General features: G+C 47.9%; 1 long non-coding RNA gene across 1 annotated transcript; it reads left to right on the top strand.

Annotated features, from left to right (window-relative positions):
* The first annotated feature begins 450 nt into the window (after positions 1-450).
* Positions 451-21,293, top strand: LOC139359429 (uncharacterized). The gene is made up of 3 exons (XR_011615343.1): positions 451-654; positions 799-853; positions 18,847-21,293. It is a non-coding gene; the product is annotated as an uncharacterized lncRNA (long non-coding RNA).
* The last annotated feature ends 338 nt before the right edge of the window (positions 21,294-21,631 follow it).

The following is a 21,631-nucleotide window of genomic DNA, read 5'->3' as shown; positions in this document are numbered from 1 at the left end:
GCTGGGATTACAGGGACCTGACACCATGCCCAGTGATTTGTTTTATGCGACCACTGGAGCAGGCGCCAGAGTTGAGGCAAGTAGGCAAGGTAAAAAAAGCATTATTAGCTAGCCAATGTGAAGGAGGAAGGCGGCGAGGTTCACCCGTCTCCGGCGGAGGCCGAGGAAGTCGCTCCCGCCTTCTCCGGCGAGGTTCCTAGGTCCGCACATGAGGAGGGGCTGAGGAAGTTCGTGCCGCACGGCTGCCGGGAGCGGCTTTTCCGTCTAAGGCTTGGGAGTGGGAGGGCAATAGGCGGGACACGGGCGTGTCGGGGGTGTTCGGTAGGTGCGACCAGGTAAGTTTCGGTTTCCTCGATCGGACGCCATGTTGCGCCTGCGCAGTTGGTCTGTATTTTTCCCGGGTGTGGGCTGCATTTTCCCGCGCGCGGGTAAGTTGGTGATGAAGAACCCGGAAATGCGCCATCTTAGTCGTCTTTGTCCTCTCCCCGCGTCCAGACACCCAGCTAATTTTTGTATTTTTAGTAGAGACGGGGTTTCACCATGTTGTTCGGGCTGGTCTGGAACTCCTGACCTCAGTTGATCCACGCGCCTCGACTTCTCAAAGTGCTGGGATGACAGGCATGCGCCACTCGCCCGGCCTTTCCTTGGCATTTTGTAAGTGCCCGAGCCTGGACATGGGTCCTAGGACCCTCTGGCGAGGGAGCCCCAAGACCAGACTGAGACCTGGGTGGGCCCTTGTCTTAGTGCCCTAGGGCTGCAGTTACAGAGCCACAAACTAAGAAGCTTCTTGTCTTACAGAATTGAAGATGGGAAGTCTGAAATCAAGGTGTCGCCAGGGCTCTGAAGATCCCAGGTAAGCGTCTGCTCTGGCCTCTTCGTCTTCCGGTAGCTTCAGGCGTGCAGTGGCTTGTAGATGGCTGTCTTCGCCCTGTATCTGCTCACATTGTCTTCCTTCTGTGACTGTCTTTGTGCCCAAACTCCTTCTTTTTATAAGGACACTTATATTGCGTTAGCACCTACACCCAAATGACCTCATTTTAACTGGATTATCTCTGCAAAGACCCTGTTTCGAAATCAGATCACATTCTGAGGTTCTAGGGCTTAGGACTTCAACATATCTTTTGTGGGGAGGACACAATTCAACCCAAAATAGTCCTGGTTTGGTCCCTGTTCTTAGGGGCACTGTCTTATCCTCTCTCCCTCCAACCCCTTCCCACCCTCAACTGTCAACCAGATGGGGAGAGCCAGGGTGCGTACCCATGGGGCCGTCCCAGAGCCCTGTGGCTGGACACTGGTTCCAGAAGGGAAGCCGAGAGAGCAGGTGGCTCTTGTTGGCTGGGGTGGTATTTCTGTCACGGGATTGTGCAAGACTAGGCAGCCAGCGTGGTGGGACATGCTGAATTTGGGGTGACTCGAATTTCTGATATAGATGTGTATTTCCATCTTAGATAACATTTTCCCGGGCCCTGAACACCACGGCTTGGCCCTGTTCTGCCAGCCCCTCCCACACTGGGGAATGGCCCTCCCAGGGCCAGCGTCTGCAACCCCAGGGATGTACAGCCTGGGTGACAGGCTGTACCCCATCATTCCCTGTCTTTCCCCTATGTCATGTCTCCACCTCCCAACACTCCCTGAAGGACTGTTGGAGTCGAGTGACCCCCAATGAGAGTATTAATTATGCAGCCACAGTGAGCCTCTCTCTGGGTGATTGGAACAGAGGCACCAAGGTTGCCCTTGTCTCTGAGCAAGAGGAATTACTGATGGTCCTCAGAACACTGCAGCCTGGTCCCTGCTGCCACTCCTGCCCAGACCGGAGACAGCACACCTGAGGACTGGCCCTCCTTATATTGGGAAACTGCTTCTTCCACCTGTGGGAGCCTGAGCAGGGCCAGGGCCGGGGGCCGGGAGCCGGGGGTGGTGGGGGGTGGGACTCGAGAAGGATCCTCAGCCTGTGCAGGTGGGGCTCATTGTCCCTGACGAATGGGAGTGGCCCAGACAGGAGAAGAGGTAAAAAGTGTAAGGGCACAGCTGGGATGGGGAGGCTGGGAGTTGAAGTTGGACCAGAGTGGCATCTCATATCGTCCAAGGTTGCCACAGCCCTCACTTGGGAGGGGGCTATTGGCACCCGACCTGGAATTTGTCCTGCCTAGGACGTGGGTTGAAGGTCAGAGCAGGCACTGAATATGAGGCGAGTCTGTGGCCAGGGTAGGGCTCAGAGAGAGCCCAGGTGGAGGCCAGTATGTACCTGTATAGGACAAGAGTCATAGGAGAAAAAGCTGCCAAGATTGAACAGGACCAGATCCAGGGGAACTGAAGGGCTTCCACTGGCAAGGGACATGATCAGATGAATATTCTAGAAAGATGACTCTGTGGTAGGTGTAAGGTTGCATTGAAAGGGGGAAACCAATTTGGAGACTACTGTAATAGTTTCGTCAGGAGAGCAGCATTGGAAGAGAAGAGGCCCATGTAAGATGCTGGTGCAGTGGAAGTCCCCTAACATGGTGGAGGGAGTTTGGGAATGGTGGCCACTTACAGTTGTGCAGGTTGTGCATTGAACAATTCCAGCACTCTCTCCTCCACCCCCTATTCCCACAATTTCATTGTTATCTATCTTAGCTATGTGTAGTTACTACAGGTTCCAAATAGATGGCAAGAAAGTGTTTTGAGGAAGGGGGTACCTTTTTCTAATTTGCAGTCACCGTATTGGCTAGTGTTGAGGCTGTGTTTGAACTAAGTTGATCTGTAAATGTTAGTTTCTGAGGGCAGGGCCTGAGGATGTCCAGATCTGACACTGGACAGTATCAGCTGGCCAGAGCCCAAACTAGGAGCAATGGCCAGTCCAGCTGATGCCTGGAACCCTGGGCTTTTCTCTGTACCCAGCAGAATCTCATCCATGAAGGGCATGGCATTGAGGAGGGATGGCCAGGGCTGGGATTGGGTGGTTAAGATAGGATGAGGGGTGGTGGTCTCTGGGTTGGTCACCCTGCTGGCTGGCCTCCAGCATGGCTATTAGGCTCTTGAAGGACCCCTTTCCCAGGAAGCTCTGGGGGGATTTCCATCTGCTGTGCCCCAGATCTGTGTCTGTCTTCTTGGATTCTGTCCTAAGGGTAGGGTGAGTCTTAATTTCCAGCTGGAGTGCAGGTGTCGTGCTCCTCCTTCTTGGGACCCAGCTCAAGACTCCCTCTTGAGCTTCCTCAAGGAAGCGTCTTCCTCTTGGATAATTAATACGTTAGCAAGCAAAGAGTTTGGTCAAGCTGCCGTGCTGTGCTGGTTGTCTCCCGATGGTCTCTTCAATCCACTCTCCACCCTCCTTCCTGCATCCTGCTCTGGAAGATGATCCTGTGGGTGATACACCGATGGCTCCCTCTGGCTTCTAGTGGGTTCTTCCCATGGAAGCCCCCGTAGGAGATTTGGGGCTGGAGGAGAGTGGGGTCAGGGCTTTTGTTCCCTCAGCTTTCTTCCTTGGGTCAGTGGGGGTCTTCTGTCCTGACTATTTAATACACTGATCTTCTGTTAGGCAGCCCTCTGCAGCCACTCACTGCCTAGTTCGTTTCTTCCCTCCTTTCCTTTCCTTCCCTTCCTTTCCTTCCTTTCTTTCCTTTCCTTCCTTTCTTTTCCTTCCTTTTCTTTTTTCTTTTCTTTTCTTTTTTCTTTGTTTCAATGGTGTTTCGCTCTTGTTGCCCAGTCTGGAGTGCAGTGACATGATCTCGGCTCACTGCAACCTCTGTCTCCTCAGTTCAAGGGATTCTCCTGTCTCAACTTCCCAAGTAGCTGGGATTACACGCAGGCGCCACCACACCCGGCTCATTTTGTGTCTTTAGTAGAGATGGGGTTTTGCCATGTTACTCAGGCTGGTCTTGATCTCCTGACCTCAGGTGATTTGCCTGCCTCGGCCTCCCAAAGTGCTAGGATTACAGGCATGAGCCATTGCACCCAGCCCGTGCTGATTTCTTATTGCTGCTATAACAAGTCTACATATCCACATTTATTATCTTCTAGTTCCAGAGTTCAGAAATTTGAAATGGGTCACTTGGGACTGGAATCAGTGATTGGTTGACTTTAGTCCTTTTGGCAGGACTGCATTCCTTCTGGAGGCTCTAGTGGGGAATTCGTTCCTTGCCTTTCCCAGCTTCTAGAGGCTCCTGCATGTCTTGGCTCGTGGCCACATCCCTCCAGCCTCGGTTTCTGTTGTCACATGTCCTTCTCTGACTCTTCTGCCTCCTCTTTTTCTTTTTTTGAGATGGAGTTTTGCTCTTGTTACCCAGGCTGGAGTGCAGTGGCGCAGTGTCAGCTCACTGCCACCTCTGCCTCCTGGGTTCAAGCGATTCTCCTGCCTCAGCCTCCCAAGTAGCTGGGATTACAGGCACCCACCACTACATCCAACTTATTTTTGTATTTTTAGTAGAGACCAGCTTTCACCGTGCTGGCCATGCTGGTCTCAAACTCCTGACCTCAGGTGATCCACCTGCCTTGGCCTCCCAAAGTGCTGGGATTACAGGTATGAGCCATCGTGCCTAGCCCCTCAGTGGTCCTCTTGCATGGGACATTGAGGCCATTGCTATCATTGGTTTGGTTGTCAAATTAAAGCCGACTGTGGCTGTTACTCATTGGTGATAATGGCTACTCAGGGTTTCCCTCAGAGATGGTCTCGGAGGTATCTGTCTTGTTATCTCTAAGGCCACATCAGAGGTCAAAATAGAATGAATGCTAACAGAAAGGGCTTTGGAATCGGGTGGGCTTGGATTCCTAACCCAGTTTGACTACTCACCAGCTGTGTGCTTTTGTGCAAGTTACTTAACCTCTCTGAGCAATTGTTTCCTCATTTGGATAATAGAGATCATAACTGTTGCTACTTCAAGGGGTTGTCAGAGGCTTCAATGAGTCAATGCACATAAGGTCCCTTGAAGGGCTGACCATGACAATACACTCCAGTGGCTTCTATATATATATATATTTTTTTTTTTTCTTTTTTTTTTTTTTTTGAGACGGAGTCTTGCTCTGTTGCCCGGCTGGAGTGCAGTGGTGCGATCTCGGCTCACTGCAACCTCTGCCTCCTGGGTTCAAGTGATTCCCCTGCCTCAGCCTCCTGAGTAGCTGGGACTACAGGGGCATGCCACCATGCCTAGGTAATTTTTTTTGTATTTTAGTAGAGACGGGGGTTTCACCATGTTTGCCAGGATGGTCTCGATCTCCTGACCTTGTGATCCCCGCGCCTTGGCCTCCCAAAGTGCTGGGATTACAGGCGTGAGCCACTGTGCCCGGCCCCTGTTCTTAGAATCATTATACATGCTTCCACCCTGGGGTCACTTCTGCACACCCCTTGGCTGCACCCCGGCATTCCTGGCCTTCCATTACCTTCTGGGTGTCCTGTGTTCAGGTGCCCTCTGTATTCTGGCAGAACCTCCACTTCCTGGCTATAGATGAGAGTGAATTTTCACAGCCTTCTCGTAGCCCTGGCAGCTTCTGCCAGTGTGGGAGTGAGGGATGCGTAGCCTCAGGGAGCCTGCTGCATACTCTGTGTCAGTGTGAACACCATGACCTTTCACAGACGTCCTTTTTTTTGTGATAAATATTGCAAACAGCCAACACTGAGTCTTCAGTTCTTTCTCAGCTCCTTTTCAGGACCCCTTTGGGGAATTCTAAGCAAGGCAAGTGACACTGATCTCAAAACTTTGTACTCATCCTGCTGACAGTTTTGCATTTGTCTCTTAGAAATGCCTTTTCTTGTTCTTGGATGTTGCATCTTTGGCTGGACCCTCAGGGCTGCCCAGTCCGTTCTTGGGGCCAGCATCAGAAGCCCCCATCTCCGGGACTTGCAAACGGCCCCAAGTTCAGATCTGAGGGAAGAACATGAAAGATGTCCTTTGGCCCATCGGGAGCAGAGGCTTGGCAGCGGGATGGCAGCAGCAAAGAGGCTTCCTCTGATTCAATGAAGCCATCAGCTGTCTCTCCAAATGTTTCTTCTCCTCTAAGCCTTGTTTTGGTTAATTTAAGAACAGCTGCCCTCAATGGGAACCAATTTTTGACAGTGTGTGGAAGCAGCTTCCCAGGAAAGCTGCCGGAATGGGAATGGAGGATTAGCTAGGGATTTAGAGGTGGGGACCTCTTGGGGTGTGCCACTTAATTGCTTTCCTTCCTTAGTGAGGAGCCCCCATTATGGAGGATGAGTAAATAAGCTTGGTTATTGCCAGGGAGCATTCAAAGCAGCTCGAGAACCTGGAACTATGCTGGAAGGAAACTTGCGATGGACTAGATAAGTGGTCAGCAAAGCCATTTTCTTTGATCCCTGGACAGGGCTGGCCTGTGTTTCCCAGCTCCCTTGAAGTTAGGTGGGCCCCTGAGCCTGAGCACCAGCAGGGAGAGTGGGTGTGGAAGCGACGCATGCCACTTAAGGCTTGGCCCCAGCAGCCCTTCGCTCAATTCCTTCCTACCTGGTGACTGATGATGCCAAAGTATCAGTGAGGCCCTTTATGTGAGACAGTGGAACCCTAGCATGGAGAAAGCCTGGACACCCGAGGGTCTACTATTTTTTTTTTTTTTGAGATAGGATCTTGCTCTGTTGCCCAGGCTGGAGTGCAATGGCATGATCTTGGCTCACTGCAATCTCCACCTCCCGGGTTCCTTTGATTCTCCTGCCTCAACCTCCTGAGTAGCTAGGATTACAGATGAATGCCACCAAGCCCGGCTATTTTTATTTTTGTTATTGTATTTTTAGTAGAGATGACGTTTCACCATGTTGGCCAGGCTGGTCTGGAACTCCTGACCTCAGGTGATCTGCCCACCTCAGCCTCCCAATGTGCTGGGATTACAGGCGTGAGCCACCATGCCTGGCTGTTATTTATTTATTTATTTTTTGTATTTTTGGTAGAGATGTATTTTCACCATGTTGGCCAGGCTGGTCTCAAACTCCTGACCTCGTGTGATCTGCCAGCCTTGGCCTCCCAAAGTGCCGAGATTACCGAGGGTCTACTCTTAAAACTGTTACACGAATCAGAGAAAAGCCTGTACTATTTCCAGTCAATACAGTCTTTTGAGATCTTTCATGTGGTTGGTTACAGTAGTTAGTGTGCTGTGATGAATACTGGCACTCGAGGTCACGGAGTCCTGCTCTTTTATTTGGGATGTGGTAGGATAGACTGGGAGACGTTCCTCCTATAAGGGCATAGATTCCAATGGCAGGGCGGGATTATTTGGGCTGGCAGTACACTCCTATGTACAGTGGGTACACACAGAGTGCAAGAGGCTCCACTGGAGTCCAGTATGCCAAAGCTGGGATTGCAATTTGCATTTAGCACTTTGAGTCCTCTTTGTAGAAAGATGTGCTTGTTCCTGGGTAATTCAGGGTAAAACCAGCTGCAGCTCTTGTTGGTGGAGGGACGAAGTCAGCAACCAGAGCCTCCCCATCGTACTGCAGTCTGTCAGACTGGAGCCCACTTCTCTATTCTTTGGAACAGTAGAAATGGCCTGTCTCCCTCTCTGACCTGACGCCAGAGGCCTTTTCCCTCCCAACTATTAGGAGGGAGCACGTTGGATAAAGCCTGAACTCCGGTGTTCCTTGGGTGTGGGGTCTTAGGGTGCCCGCCTTGATCCTTTCCTCCAAACACCTGCTTTCCCACCACTTCCCAGGGGCTGTGATCTGACTGAGGATTCCCCTGGTGAGTTCAGGCCCCCATCCTTTTAGTAAGGAAAACACCCATAGAACCAAATGGGCAGGCTGCCCGCCTCGGGTCCTGAGGGAGAAGAGTCTCAGACCCTGTGGGAGATGGGCCTTTCCCAAGGTCACACAGCAGGTCTGTGGCAGAGCAGACGCAGGTCCAATTACCCTTGGCCCCTTCTTTATGAGTGATCACTCCCCACATGTGTGGGTCATTCACGGGATGGACATAGGACAGATAGGGCCCAGAGGTCCCCGATGGGATCTCACAGAGCTGCCTGCTCCGTGATTGGCTGGTTCTCCTCACCAGCATGTGGTGGTTTCTCAACATCTCCCTCAAGGGAACCAGAGTGGAATTTTAGGTTTTATCAGCCCAGCTACAGGGAGTGATGATTTTATTTATTTATTTGTTTAGAGACAGAGTCTTGCTCTGTTACCCAGGCTGGAGTGCTGTGGTACGATCTTGGCTTACTGCAACCTCCGCCTCCTAGGTTCAAATAATTCTCCTGCCTCAGCCTCCTGAGTAGCTGGGTTTACGGCACCCACCACCACGCCCAGCTAATTTTTGTATTTTTAGTAGAGACGGGGTTTCACCGCGTTGGCCAGGCTGTTCTTGAACTCCTGATCTAAGGTGATCCTCCCATCTCAGCCTCCCAAAGTGCTGGGATTACGGGCGTGAGCCGCCGTGCCTGGCCAGGAGTGATGAACTCTTGGATGAATTCATTTGTCCCTTCATTCATGTTGGGCGGTGCTAAAAGCCTGCTGCGTTCCAGGATCCTAGGCCCTGGGTTTATGGAGGTCGGGGAGAGACAGATTATGTCTTGATCTCACTGGAGTTCAGAATCCAGTGGGGATCTTGGTCAGGCTGAAGACCTAGCGTGGTCTTACCTGGAGGAGAAGGTGGCCTCATGCCAAGTCAAATGTGGAAAAGTGAGGAAGAATGAGAGCTACAAGGCCATGTTGGCATGGGAGGGATCTGGAGCTTAGCTTCAGACCAAAGACAGAATGCAAACATTGGTAAGTGAGGGAGGAGTGGTGAGCAGTGGAGGCCGTGGGTTAGGGGAGCTCACCAATGAAGGGGAGTGGAGAACTGGCTCATGGATGCTCCACCATGGAAGGGGAAGTCCATACCTGCTTGTGGGCAGAAGGAAGGAGGCCGGGAAGTGCGTGTGTGTGAGAGACGGAAAATTGACAACGAGGCAATGACAGATCATCAGAGGGTGACTTGTTTGAAAGAAGGGACCTACCAGAAGCAAGTACCAGCTGCCCTCCCCACCCTATGAGATAGAGAATTATTATTATCCCCAGTTTCCAGATGAGGAAATCAAGGCTCTTATCAGGACAGTGAAGTCAATGCCTATGATAAATGTAGCACATAGTGCAAAAAGTGCTGAACTCTTCAACCAATCGGGTTTGCCTTCTTACTAGGGTATCACCAGTAACCCTGCTAATACCAGGTGTTATTCCCCCATCATACTGATGTGGAAACCGAGGCTCAGAGAGGCAAAGTAAGAATGTTGATTCGTGTCTGATGTTCTGCACCTGATTATGGGGAGACGTGGTGTTGAAAGGAACGAAGAAGGCTTTGGGGGTGTTTATTGTGGCACTGTTCACAATAGCAAAGACTTAGAACCAACCCAAATGCCCATCAACGACAGACTGGATAAAGAAAATGTAGCATATATACACCATGGAATACTATGCAGCCACAAAAAAGGATGAGTTAATGTCCTTTGCAGGGATGTGGATGAAGTTGGAAACCATCATTCTCAGCAAACTAACCCAAGAACAGAAAACCTAACACCGCATGTTCTCACTCATAGGTGGGAATTGAACAATGAGAACACATGGACACAGGAAGGGGAACACTGGGGCCTCTTGGGGGGTCAGGTGACTGGGGGAGGGATAGCATTAGCAGAAATACCTAATGTAGATGATGGGTTGATGGGTGCAGCAAACCACCATGGCACGTGTATACCTATGTAACAAACCTGCACGTTCTGCACATGTATCCCAGAACTTCAAGTGTAATAAATAAAAAAAATCCTTCTCTTGTGCATTTACTCTCTTTTTGTGTTCACCTTATACCATCTTGTTTTTCTTTTTTCATGGTGAATCCCTTTGTTAGGCTTTCAGATGAGACGCTAGATGGATAGAGTCATGTGTGTCAGTCAGTAGCATCAGTAGAACTTGCCACCAGAAGTCCTCTTTCCCATCTCCATATCTGGTTCAGCTACTTCTTTGAGGGAGGCGTGGTCCAGACCCCATTATTGAGGAACTGGAATTCTCCATGTTAGGCAAGAATCACGGCCTCCCAAAGATGCCGATGTCCTAATCCCCAGAACCTGCAAGTAGGGCAGGTTACATGGCAAAGGAGAATTAAGGTAGCAGTTGGAATTAAGTTTTCTAATCAGCTGACCTTAAGGTAGGAATATATGTTGGGTGGATCCAACATAATCCTGAGGGTCCTTAAAAGGGGAAGAGGTTAAGGGAGAACCAGAGAGATGGCATCAGGGAAAGGACTCCCCCAAGAAATGTGGTCAGGCTGGAAAAAACAAGGACAAAGATTCAGTCCTAGAGCTTCCAGAAAGGAATGCAGCCCTGCCAACATCTTGATTTTAGCCCAGTGAGACCCCTTTTGGGATTCTGAGCTCCAGAACTATAAGATAATACATTTGTGTTGTTTTAAGCCAGTAAGTTTGTGGACATTTGTTAGAATAGCCATTGAAAACGAATTCAGTATGGTGGTATATATGAAGGTGATGGTCTCAGGGGAAAAGAACAGCCCTCAGATGGAGAGAAACATCTCTGACAGATTCGTTTCCGTTTCAGTTGCAGCTTTTAGAGGGCAGCAACACCCAGGGGAAAACCAAGGCCGAGGATTTGGCCTGAGCTTCATCCCCCAGTGAATCTCTTATCTGGGTTCACTTCCTTCATAGGCCATGTAAACAGATGCTTCAGTTAACATGACATCTCTGCCTTTCTCTCTCATCCTGCTTATATCTGTATCTTCATCCTTGTCCTTCCATTTTTCAATGGTCTCCTACAAAATGTTTTACTCCTTAACATATGAGATTCTTGACTTTCAAACTACTCAAGACTGATACTTTCCATATCAGTCCATGTATTCCTACTCACATTGCCACGAATCAGATCAGCAAAGCCATTTAAATCCCACATAGAGGACCCCATACTTCCAGAATGAGAATATCCAGGTACCCTTGTGATAGGTAAGCCATGGGCTGTCTGCTGATGACATCGTTGCCTTCCAGGTGCAATTCCAAGCAGTCCCTCAACATGGTGAAAAATTAGTTCCCAGTTATCTTTGGACTACCCAGGACATCTAAATTAAAGTAACATTACTTCAGGCCAGGAGTTCAAGACCAGCCTGGGCAACATAGTGAGATCCTGTCTCTACAAATACATTAAAAAAAAAAAAAAAAAAGAGCCAGGCATCGTAGCACACGCTTATTGTCTTAGCTACTCAAGAGGCTGAAGCCGGAGGATTGCTTGAACCCGGGAATTTTAGACTGCAGTGAGCCATGATAGCCACTGCACTCCAGCCTAGGTGACAGAGTGAGATCCTGTCTCTAGAAAGAAAGAAAGATCCTCTCTCTAAAAAGAGGGAGAAAGAGAGAGAGAGAAACAGCTATTTAGCATTTCTTAGTAAATTCCACTGCATTCTGGGCACAAGAGTTCCAGTTGGTAGCAAGGAAGAAGGACTCTATGCCTGGATCCCTAACTTCCCATTTTGTAAGGCTTCATCCTGTAGCCGCCAAAGGCAAGTAAGAATCCATAGCAGTCATCAAATTCATCAATAAGCATTTCTTTCCATTAAAACTAAGATTGCTCTGTAAGTAAATCTCAAACAGGGGAATGCATCTAATTAGAATTAAAATAATATTGCCCAACCTGCTTTCTCCCATTGCACTGTATATTCTGAACAATTTTATTCTTTTTCAAATTGCCAATTTAAAAAATGCATCCATTCGAAAGGTACACAAAGATTAGCTCTCAATTTTCAATGTTGGCTTCAATCTTACTTTAATGGAGCATCTTTCTCCAGTGGGGTTTTATTCTGCAGCCTGCAGCAGCTGCGTTAAAATTCACTTGGGGAAGGAACACCCATCCTGGTTTTGAATAAAGGAAAAGCAGAATTGCTAAATAAAACATGAGCATCTATTTAAAGAAATACGTGAAGCTGGAAAACAGAGTGGAAGAAGAAAGTCAGTTATCTCCTGTTCATTATCCCTGCAAAGCTCAATGGGTCACAGGTCTGTGTTTCATTAAAAAAAAATCCATCTACCAAATGGTTTAAGTTAATAAAATCTGAAACCTCACATCATCACTTCATCTTAGTGAGTGGCCAGTTCATAATAACATTTTGTTTCAGACAGTTCTGGAGTTTATTTTTCTCTTGTAGAACTGTTTGTAGCCTTGAAAAAGTACAGAATCACAGGAAAAAAGTTGTACTTCTTTCGGGAATGAACTTCCTGGAAATCAGCATGTAATGGAAGAAAGGGTGTGTTTAAAACCAAAGTATCCCTTTGATATGACTTGGATCTGTGTCCCCACCCAAATCTCATGTTCAATTGTAATTCCCAGTGTTGCAGGTGGGGCCTCATGGGAGGTGATTGGATCATGGGGCTGGATCCTCCATGAATAGTTTAGCACTGTCCCTTTGATGGTGTTCTCCTAATAGAGTTCTCACGAGATCTGATTGTTTAGATGCGTGTAGCACCTTCCCCACTCTCTCTCCTCCTCCTGCTCCAGCCATTTGAGACTTGCCTGCTTCCCTTTCACCTTCCACCATGCCTGTAAGTTTCCTGAGGCCTCCCCAGCCATGCTTCCTGTACAGTCTGCAGAAACATGAGCCAATTAAACCTCTTTTCTTTATAAATTACCCAGTCTCAGATATTTCTTTATAGCAATGCAAGAATGGACTAATAACACCCTTTAATATATATCCAAACATGAATTCCAGCTTAATTATTCAACTGTGTGTCCAGTAGTGGTATTAGGCCGCTGAACAAACACGGTATCCTGACACAGGTTTACTTAAATAGTAATGCTAGAAGTTGCAATCGCTGAGTAATTACAGCACACACACAATCACATTGCCAGAAATGTGCCATTTACCCAGCTAGAGCTCTCCCGGCTTTCCTCCCAGGGATCTGGCCACCTGCAGGTCTGGACAGAGCTGTTGAGGGTGCTCAGCGCACACGGAAGGGGAATTGCAGTGCTTTCTTTTAGGGCACTTTTCAGCCTGCTCTGAACCAGGTGTATCTTTTACTATCCAGTCTTGAGTGACAGATTTCCAACACGATCTGTTTCTTTTCTAGTATAAAGACCAGGCATTGGCACTCTTAGATCTTACCTCCCAGCTCTTCCTTTATTTTCCATCTTCATTTTTCCATTTTCCCAGCACAGTGACATCACAATTTTGGTTAAGTAACAGTCTTGTGTTTCTATTATTATGACTCTATAACTGTTGTTCACTGTCAAGCCAGCGATACGCTATGATGAGGCTTCTTTTCTCGTAGTTGTTTGGGTTTTCATTTTCTTCCTATTTTGTTCAATCTCATCCTGTCTCTGTGGCTTTGAATACCAAGAACGTACTGATCACTTCCATATTCCCTTCTCTGCCCACACCTCTACCTTGTGCTCCAGACCTCTGTACGCAATGACCTCAGATTCTTCATTTGGGTGTTGTGTTAGTCAGGGTTCTCCAGAGGGACAGAACCAGTAGGATCTATCTATATATGCAAGGGAGTTTATTAAGAAGAATTGGCTCACATGGTTACAAGGCAAAGTCCCACAGTAGGCCGTCTGCAAGTTGGGGAAGAGAGAAGGTGGTAGTGACTCAGTCCAAGTCCAAAAGCCTCAAAACCAGGGAAGCTGACAGTGCAGCCTTCAGTCTGTGGCCAAAGGACCAAGAGCTCCTGGCAAGCCACTGGTGCAAGTCCCAGAGTCCAAAGGCTGAAGAAACTGGGGTCTGATGTCCAAGGGCAGGAGGAGCAGGAGAAAGCATCAAGCACAGGAGAAAGATGAAAGCCAGGAGACTCAGCAAGCAAGGCTATCCCATCTTATTCCACCTGCTTTGTGCTAGCTGCATTGGCAGCTGATTGGATGGTGCCCACCCACACTGAGGGTGGGTCTTCCTCTCCCAGTTCACTGACTCAAATGTCAGTCTTCTCTGGTAACACCCTCAAAGACACACCCAGAAACAATACTTTACCAGCCATCTAGGCATCCTTCAATCCGGTCAAATTGACACCTAATATCAACCATCACAGGTGTCTGATAAGCTTTGTTAATATGCCTAAAGCACAACCTCTATGCTCTCCACCACCCCACAATATTCACCTGCATCTTTCTCTAGCTTAGCTACCAGTCACTCCAGCCTGCAACTGTTCAGACGAGGAGCTTTGAAGTTCCTCTGATGCTCTGCTTGCTCTTACACTCCACATCCAATCTTGGCAAATTCTCATTACCTCTACCTGCAAAACACAGCCACAATCTGTCTCTTACCTTCTCTGACTGCTAGTGCCTTAGCCCATGCCACCATTGACTCCCATCCAGATGTTTACAATCTGCCTCATAATTGGTCTCTCTCTACTTCCACCATTGTTCCCTGACAGTCTATTTCAGCACAAAAGCTGGAGTGACTGTTTTAAAAGGTAAGTTAGATCATGTCACGCTTCTATTCTATTGCAATGCAAATCTCCTTCTCTGGTTCAATCCACTGCAGCCACACAAGCCTCCTTGGTGTTTCCTGACCTGCCAGGTATGCTCCCTTTGCAGAAACTTTGCAGTTGCTATGCATTTGCTTCCCCAGGTATCTGCATGGTTTTCTCCTTCCCCTCTTTCAGGACTTTTGCCGTGGTACCTTCCCTGACTATCTAAAACTGAACCTCAAACCTCATGCTGGCATCCCCATTCCCATTTTACTTTTCTCTGTAGCACAGTGATCATCTAATATGCTATAGATTTCACTTATTTCCATTATTGTCTGATTTCCTTCACTAGAACATATGCTGCATGAGGGCAGGGATTTTTATCTGCTTTATTTACTGCTGTGTTCCCAGTGCTTAGAATGATGCCAGGCATCTAGAAGGTGCTCAATAAATCATTGTCCAACAATGCATTTGCCGAGTTTTCTAGGCATCAGTCAGTGACGTTTTCTAGATATTCCTTTGATACTGTAAAATTCTTCTCAATATTATTTTCCATATGGTCAATAATTAGTTAATGTCTCTGTTTTTAATGTTTTTCCTTCTGATTCTGGTCCTTTTACATTCTACTGTTCTAGTCTGGACTACTTGGTCTTCAGGCTTCCTGCCTAGTTGCAATTCTGGGACATCTTTTTGCCTCCTGTGTGTTATATTCCTTATTTCGTGGAACTTAAGTCTTCCTCTTTCATGATCTACTCCTTTGTTTGGTGTAGTACATCCTCCAGTAGTTTTCTGAGAAAAGGTGCATGGTAGGTATTCTTATTTTTTGAGATCTTACATGTCTGAAAATGTCTTTATTTTGCTTTCACACTTGACTGATATTTGGCTGGTTATAGAATTCTAGATTAGAGATGACTTTCAGAATTTTGAAGTGGCTCTTTATGGTCACTTCATTTGTTCACATAATATATTCATTCCCTAGGGCTGCTGTAATGAAGTATCACAAGCTGGTTGGTTTATGCAACATAAATTTGGCTGGGTGTGGTGGCTCATGCCTGTAATCCTAGCACTTTGGGAGGTTGAGGTGGGAAGATTGCTTGAACCCAGGAGTTTGAGACCAGTCTGGGAAACATAGGGAGACCCTGTCTCTACAAAAAATACAAAAATTAGCCGGGCACGGTGGTGTGTGCCTGTAGTCTCAGCTACTTGGGAGGCTGAGTTGGGAGAATTGCTTGAGCCCAGGAGGTTGAGGTGATTGCTCCACTGCACTCCAGCCTGAGACAGAAGGAGACCCTGTCTCAAAAAAATCCAAGTGTTTTCCCTCCACTAAAACAAACAAACAAATAAACAAAACAAAAAAAAACTAGAAATGTATTGTCTCACAGTTCTAGAGGCTATGATTCCAAGATCAAGGTGTCAGCAGGGTCAGTCCCTTTTAAGGACTGTAAGGTAGAATCTGTTCCACGCCTTTCTCCTAGCTGCTAGAGGTTTGCTGCTCTCTTTGATTTTCCCTGGCTTCTGCTGAATCACCCTAATCTCTGCCTTCATCTTCACATAGCATCCCCCTGTGTGCATGCCTGTGTCTAGATTTCTCTTCTATATAAGGACACCAATTGTATTGGATTAGGGGCCCAGCCTGCTCCAATGTGACCTCATCTTAACCAGTTACATCTGCAAAGACTGTTTCCAAATAAGGCCTCCTTCTGAGGTTTTGGTGTTAAAACTTCAACATATGAATTTGAGGAGAGCACAATTCAATACATAACATATACAAAAGTCATTAGTATTCTTGACCCTTTGTATGTGACTGTTTTCCTCCTCTTAGGAGCTTTTGCAATCTTTATTCTTGATATTCTGAAATTTCATGGTGATATGGTTTGACTGTGTCCCCACCCAAATCTCATCTTGTGTCGTAGTTCTGATAATTCCCACACGTCATGAGAGGGACTAGGTGGGAGGTAATTTAATCATGGGGGCGGTGACCCTCATGCTGTTCTCATGATAGTGAGTGAGTTCTCATGAGATCTGATGATTTTACAAGGGGCTTTCCCCCCTTTTGCTCAGCACTTATCCTTGCTGTCGTCATACGAAGAAGGACATGTTTGCTTCCCCTTCCACTGTAACTGTAAGTTTCCTGAGACCTCCCCAACCCCGCAAAACTGTGAGTCCATTAAACCTCTTTTTCTTTATAAATTACACAGTCCCAGGTATGTCTCTTGAGAATGAGCTAATACACATGGTAACATGCTTTGGTGGGCCTTTTAGTTTCCTTGCTGTGGGCCCTCAGTAAACCCACTCAATCTGGAAATACTTGTCATTTGATTTGGATAAAATTTCATTTAGAATTTCTTTGATCATTTTTCTTATGTTTTTTTTTCTGTTCCCTCTGAGACTCCTATCAGCTAAATATTGGCTCTCATAGATTGATATTCTCAATTTTATATTCTTTATTTCCTATTGACCATCTTTTTTCCTGTCCTGTTTTTGGGATATTTGTTCAACTTCATTTTCAAACCTTTCTACTGATTTTCATATTACTGATACCGTATACTTAATTTCTTTTTATTTTTTTGAGACAGAGTTTCCTTCTGTTGCCCAGGCTGGAATGCAGTTGCATGATCTCAGCTTACTGCAACCTCTGCCTCCTGGGTTCAAGCAATTCTCCTGCCTCAGCCTCCTGAGGAGCTGGGATTACAGGCATGCACCACCATGCCCGGCTAATGTTTGTATTTTTAGTAGAGACAGGATTTCACCATGTTGGCCAGGCTGGTCTTGAACTCCTGACCTCAGGTGATTTGCCTCCCTCGGCCTCTCAAATTGCTGGGGTTATATGTGTGAGCCACCGCACCTGGCCTCTGTATTTTTAATTTCTAAGAGCTCTTATTTTCTGATTGCCTCTGTCTTATGAGATCTTGTTCTTGTTTCATGGGAACAATATCTCTTTTTTAATCTCCCTGAGGATATTCATTATAAGGTCTTTGAAGTTTTCCTTTTGCTTCCTGTATTGGCTCTATTTCAGCAGAGGTATTTTTTCTATCTATGTCTGTTTTGGTCTCTTATATTGAAAAATTTCCCCAAATGTCTAGAGATTCTCACCAACCCATGCGTATTTAAGAGCGAGACACTAAAAGGTTGGTTGGACTCTCTGCAGGTGGGCTAGGCTTGTTGATGGGTGAGGGGCTTTACTGTAGAATAAAGGATCAGGGGCCCAGCCATTTGGGGGACTCTCAACTTCAGCATCTGGTAGGGGTTTTCTCATGGGTCTTTTATTTCACCAGAAACAAATAATCCAGTGTCCTGTTTGGAGATATGTGTTGGACTGGCAAACAAGCAAGCCGATGGAGCTGGAGAACTTAGCCTTTAGGATGCATCCTTTCTCACACTGGCCCTCTGATGTGCCTGTATCCCTGAGTCAGGAGCTCTCCTGGTCCAATTCCCTAATCAATTGCTTCTACCTTGCAGGGAGGGCAAGTGAGGCCCCTGACTGCTGGGGATGAAGGACAAGACCTGGGAGACACCAATTCCTTTTTTCAGCCTTGGTCTGAGCCACCACCCTCAACATTACCAGATGTTCCTAATTCCTGAAGCTTCCTGGGGCACGGCAGGATTAACATTTGCTTGTCATTGATCTTCCCTCTAAAGCAACTGAAGCTTCTGTAGAAATGAACTCTCTCTCATTTCCTGGGCCAGTTGTCACTGTCCCGCCTGTCTCACATTCGCCATATTCTCTCAGCTGCTCCTTTCTCCTTCCTCCTTGTCTGCCCAGTCATGTTAACGGGGTTTTGGGGGAGGAGCAGAGATTGTTGCACCTGGTCACTCTGGCTGTGCACACTCCTCTCTCGGGCTGGATGCATCCATGGGCCTCTCCATTCTTGTCCACTTCTCTCCGCCCCTTGCGAGGTTGACTCTGTGAGCCTAATCTAGATGATCCTATGCTTTCTGGCTTCCAGTTGGGTTTGGCCAGAGGCAGGCCTTGGCAGGCGATCAAACGGTGGGGAAAAGAGCGTGGTCAGTGTTTGCCTCCCCAGGTTCTCCCCTGCTGGCCACCTTGGGCAGGTTGTATGTCTTGGTCCCAGCAGCCCTCTCTCCCTGCAGTTCCCTTCAGAGGCTCTCTCCTTTTGATGTAGGGATAGCAGGGGCACCTTACTGTTACAAACCCCAGGGGACTGCACTATCCCTTCTTGATTTCTTTTGACTCTTCCCTCTTCGGTGTAAACAGTGCTCTCACCAGGGGCTCCCGCATTATCCCATTGGCTTGTGCTGTCCGTTTCCAGTGCCACCCTCCTGATCAGTTTCATCCATCTAGCACCTCCTCAGCATCCCCATCCCAGCCCCAGTGCTACTCTTCTTAGGAAGTTCCCCTGAACCCCCAAGACACGATCGTTTGCTTTGCTTTACTTAACCCTAGAGCCCTCTTTTTGTCCTTTAGGGCGCTTTTTGCTAGGTTTAATAGATGACTGTCTTCTCCACCAGATGATAAATTCCAGCCTGCAGGGACCATGTTTTGTTCATCCTCAGATCCGCAGCCCCTAGCAGAGTGTCTGTGGGGACTTAGTCAATATTGCCTTGGTGAGGGAGCGAGTGACTGAGAAGGCCCCTCCTGCAAGAAGCCTTCCAGGATCTCCAAGAGGAGAGCCATGTTTCTCATCTCTCAACATCACCAGCGATGCCCCCGCTCTGCTCTTGTAGCGTTTGCCACTGTTGACCTTGCTCTGTGATTGCTGACCGCCACCCCTGTCCATTCTCGTTACGCGGATCTCCCTCTGGACAATCCAGATCTCATCCAGTTTGAATCTCCAGTCCTTTGCTTTTCCAAAGGTCTGCTTCTCCCCGAACCTGCAGAGATTGCTTGAGCCAGGCTGATCAAACGCCGGGCAGCTGTGAGAGGAGGGAACTCATGGCTCAGGGGAGAAGGAAGCTCGAGCTGGCAAAGCTGGAGCCTTGCAAACAAGAAAAACCTCAAGAAGGCAACGGTAACAATGTCATCCTGCAGATGCCACAGGCAGAGAGGCGAGCTGAGCCTGCAGCCCTAAGACCGGAGTTTCCTTTTGGGGAGGCTCAGAGAGAACAACTTGGCAATGCCACTGGAGGTCCCTGAGACATCACCTTCTCACCACTGCCTGCCCCTGCCAGGCAGCTGTCTCCAAATCCAGCGGATTCCTTCCTCCAGGGGCAAAATGGTAGCAAAAGCGTGGGCTCTGAGGTCGAATGGGTCTGAGTTTCTGTCTTGGTTCTGCCACCGCTGGTTGTGTGACCTTGGCCTTAATCTCCCCAAGCTGCAGCCCCCTCATCTGCGAAATCGGAATTATAATAATGCTTGCTGCAGGCTGTTGAGAGGGTTAGGGGAGGTCACACATAAAGACTGACTAGCGCTGCGTGTGTGACACATAGGAATTATCTGCTGAAAGTAAGTTACCGGTGCTGTCTCCCTGTGGTTAAGGGTAGAACACTGAGAACCATGCCTCCGTAAACCATAGATTTGATTAAAATTAATGCTATTATCAACCTTTGCCTTTTGGTTCTTATTTTAGCAGCCTGAACCCACGCCTTCATGGTTTTCTCCCCTGATTGCTAAGACTGACCCATTACTGAACCTTCATGTCCAGCCGGTTGGAATGAGTTCCCCATCGCTGGAGGTATTCAAGGAGCAACCTGATGCTTTCTTGTGCTTCATGCTCTGGGTGGGAGGAGTGAGGGCCCAGGTGGTCGTCCCTGATGGCCTCCAGTTAGAAACTGAGGAGAGGTTTGGATCCTGTTAAACCGCGAGCCGGGGGACTCCATGTGTCAGTGTGCTGCCTGGCAATTAAAATTGGGAGCGTTTAATCTGAAGAGAGTTCCAGCTTCGTTGTTTGCCCTTTTAATCTTGTCTGTTGCCATGGGAACAGCGAGTGATTGCAATCACCACTGTTTGTATTGTGAGCTTGTTCCCATCAATGCAGCTTTTGAAAAGTAAGAAATAAAAATCTTGACTTTGGTGTGCCACTCATTACTCTTCAGAACAAACCCCTGAGAAGTTCCGTCCAACGCGTCCTTCCCAGCACACGGGCTCTCGTTTGGAAATTCCCACCAGCCCAACTTCTGGCCGGATTTCTTTCCTCCCCTCTTAGTCACGTGGCTCTGCAGAGGACGTACTTGAAGCACCGCCTGCTGGGGCAGATTCTGGGTGAGCCGGAGGTGCAGCTCTCTGTGCTCGTGGGGAACTGGCTGCCCAGCTTCCCTCCCTGTGTGACAGCAGAGGCCCAGGCAGTACCCTGGGCCACTCCATTGCCTGCTGGTTATTATTACATTAATAGCTCATAATCACAATAATTATCACTTTCTGTAGATGAAGAGAAAGGGATGTTGCCCAGGGTCAGAGTCCTTGCAAAGTGATAGTTTGGGAATAGCAGCTTGTGATGTGGGTCTGAGGAGTCTACGCAATGTTCTGGCTCACGGCAACCAACTTAACTGAAAACTCAGCAGCAACCTACCTACCTTCCTGATGCCCCCAGCTCTATCTGGCTGGACACTCAGGTCCAGAGGTCACCTGCATGGCCTGGAGGGAGATCACCTGGGCCTCCTTCCAGTGAACCACAAATACCTTTGCCTTCCCTTGAAGCCTACAGAATGGGTTATTGAGAGAATGTAACAATGTTGGCTGAATGCCCAGAGATAATTGATTATAGCATTTTTCTTTGAGTTGAGAAAGACTCCAGAGATCCAGGCTCCCACCCCCTTGTAAGAGCTGAGAATAAACTCCTGAGTGAGGAAGTGGCTTGCCAGAGGTCAGAGTATAAGAGAGTGTCTCCCAGCCCCATCTCTTGATTTTGTGTAAATTCAATCTCATTTGTGAGACATGCTTCAGGGTGTTTCATTTCATAAAGTTTACAAAATTAGAACTCCTTTTATTTGAAATACACACATGCCTTGGACCAATTCTTTTCAGAGAAGATGCAAGTTGATATAAAAGTTTTAAACATGATCAAGACCATCTGGCTAACACAGTGAAACCCAGTCTCTACTAAAAATACAAAACAATTAGCTGGGCGTGGTGGCGGGCTCCTGTAGTCCCAGTTACTCGGGAGGCGGAGGCAGGAGAATGGCGTGAACCCGGGAGGTGGAGCTTGCAGTGAGCCGAGATCAGGCCACTGCACTCCAGCCTGGGCAACAGAGCGAAACTCTGTCTCAAAAACAAAACAAAACAAAAAACAACTCACACCTATAATCCCAGCACTTTGGGAGGCCAAGGCGGGCAGATCACAAGGTCAGGAGATCCAGACCATCCTGGCTAACACGGTGAAACCCCGTCTCTACTAAAAATACC

This window comes from Macaca nemestrina, chromosome 17 (assembly GCF_043159975.1).
Source record: "Macaca nemestrina isolate mMacNem1 chromosome 17, mMacNem.hap1, whole genome shotgun sequence".
NCBI classification, from domain to species: domain Eukaryota; kingdom Metazoa; phylum Chordata; class Mammalia; order Primates; family Cercopithecidae; genus Macaca; species Macaca nemestrina.
This window is presented reverse-complemented; position numbering and strand designations above follow the sequence as displayed.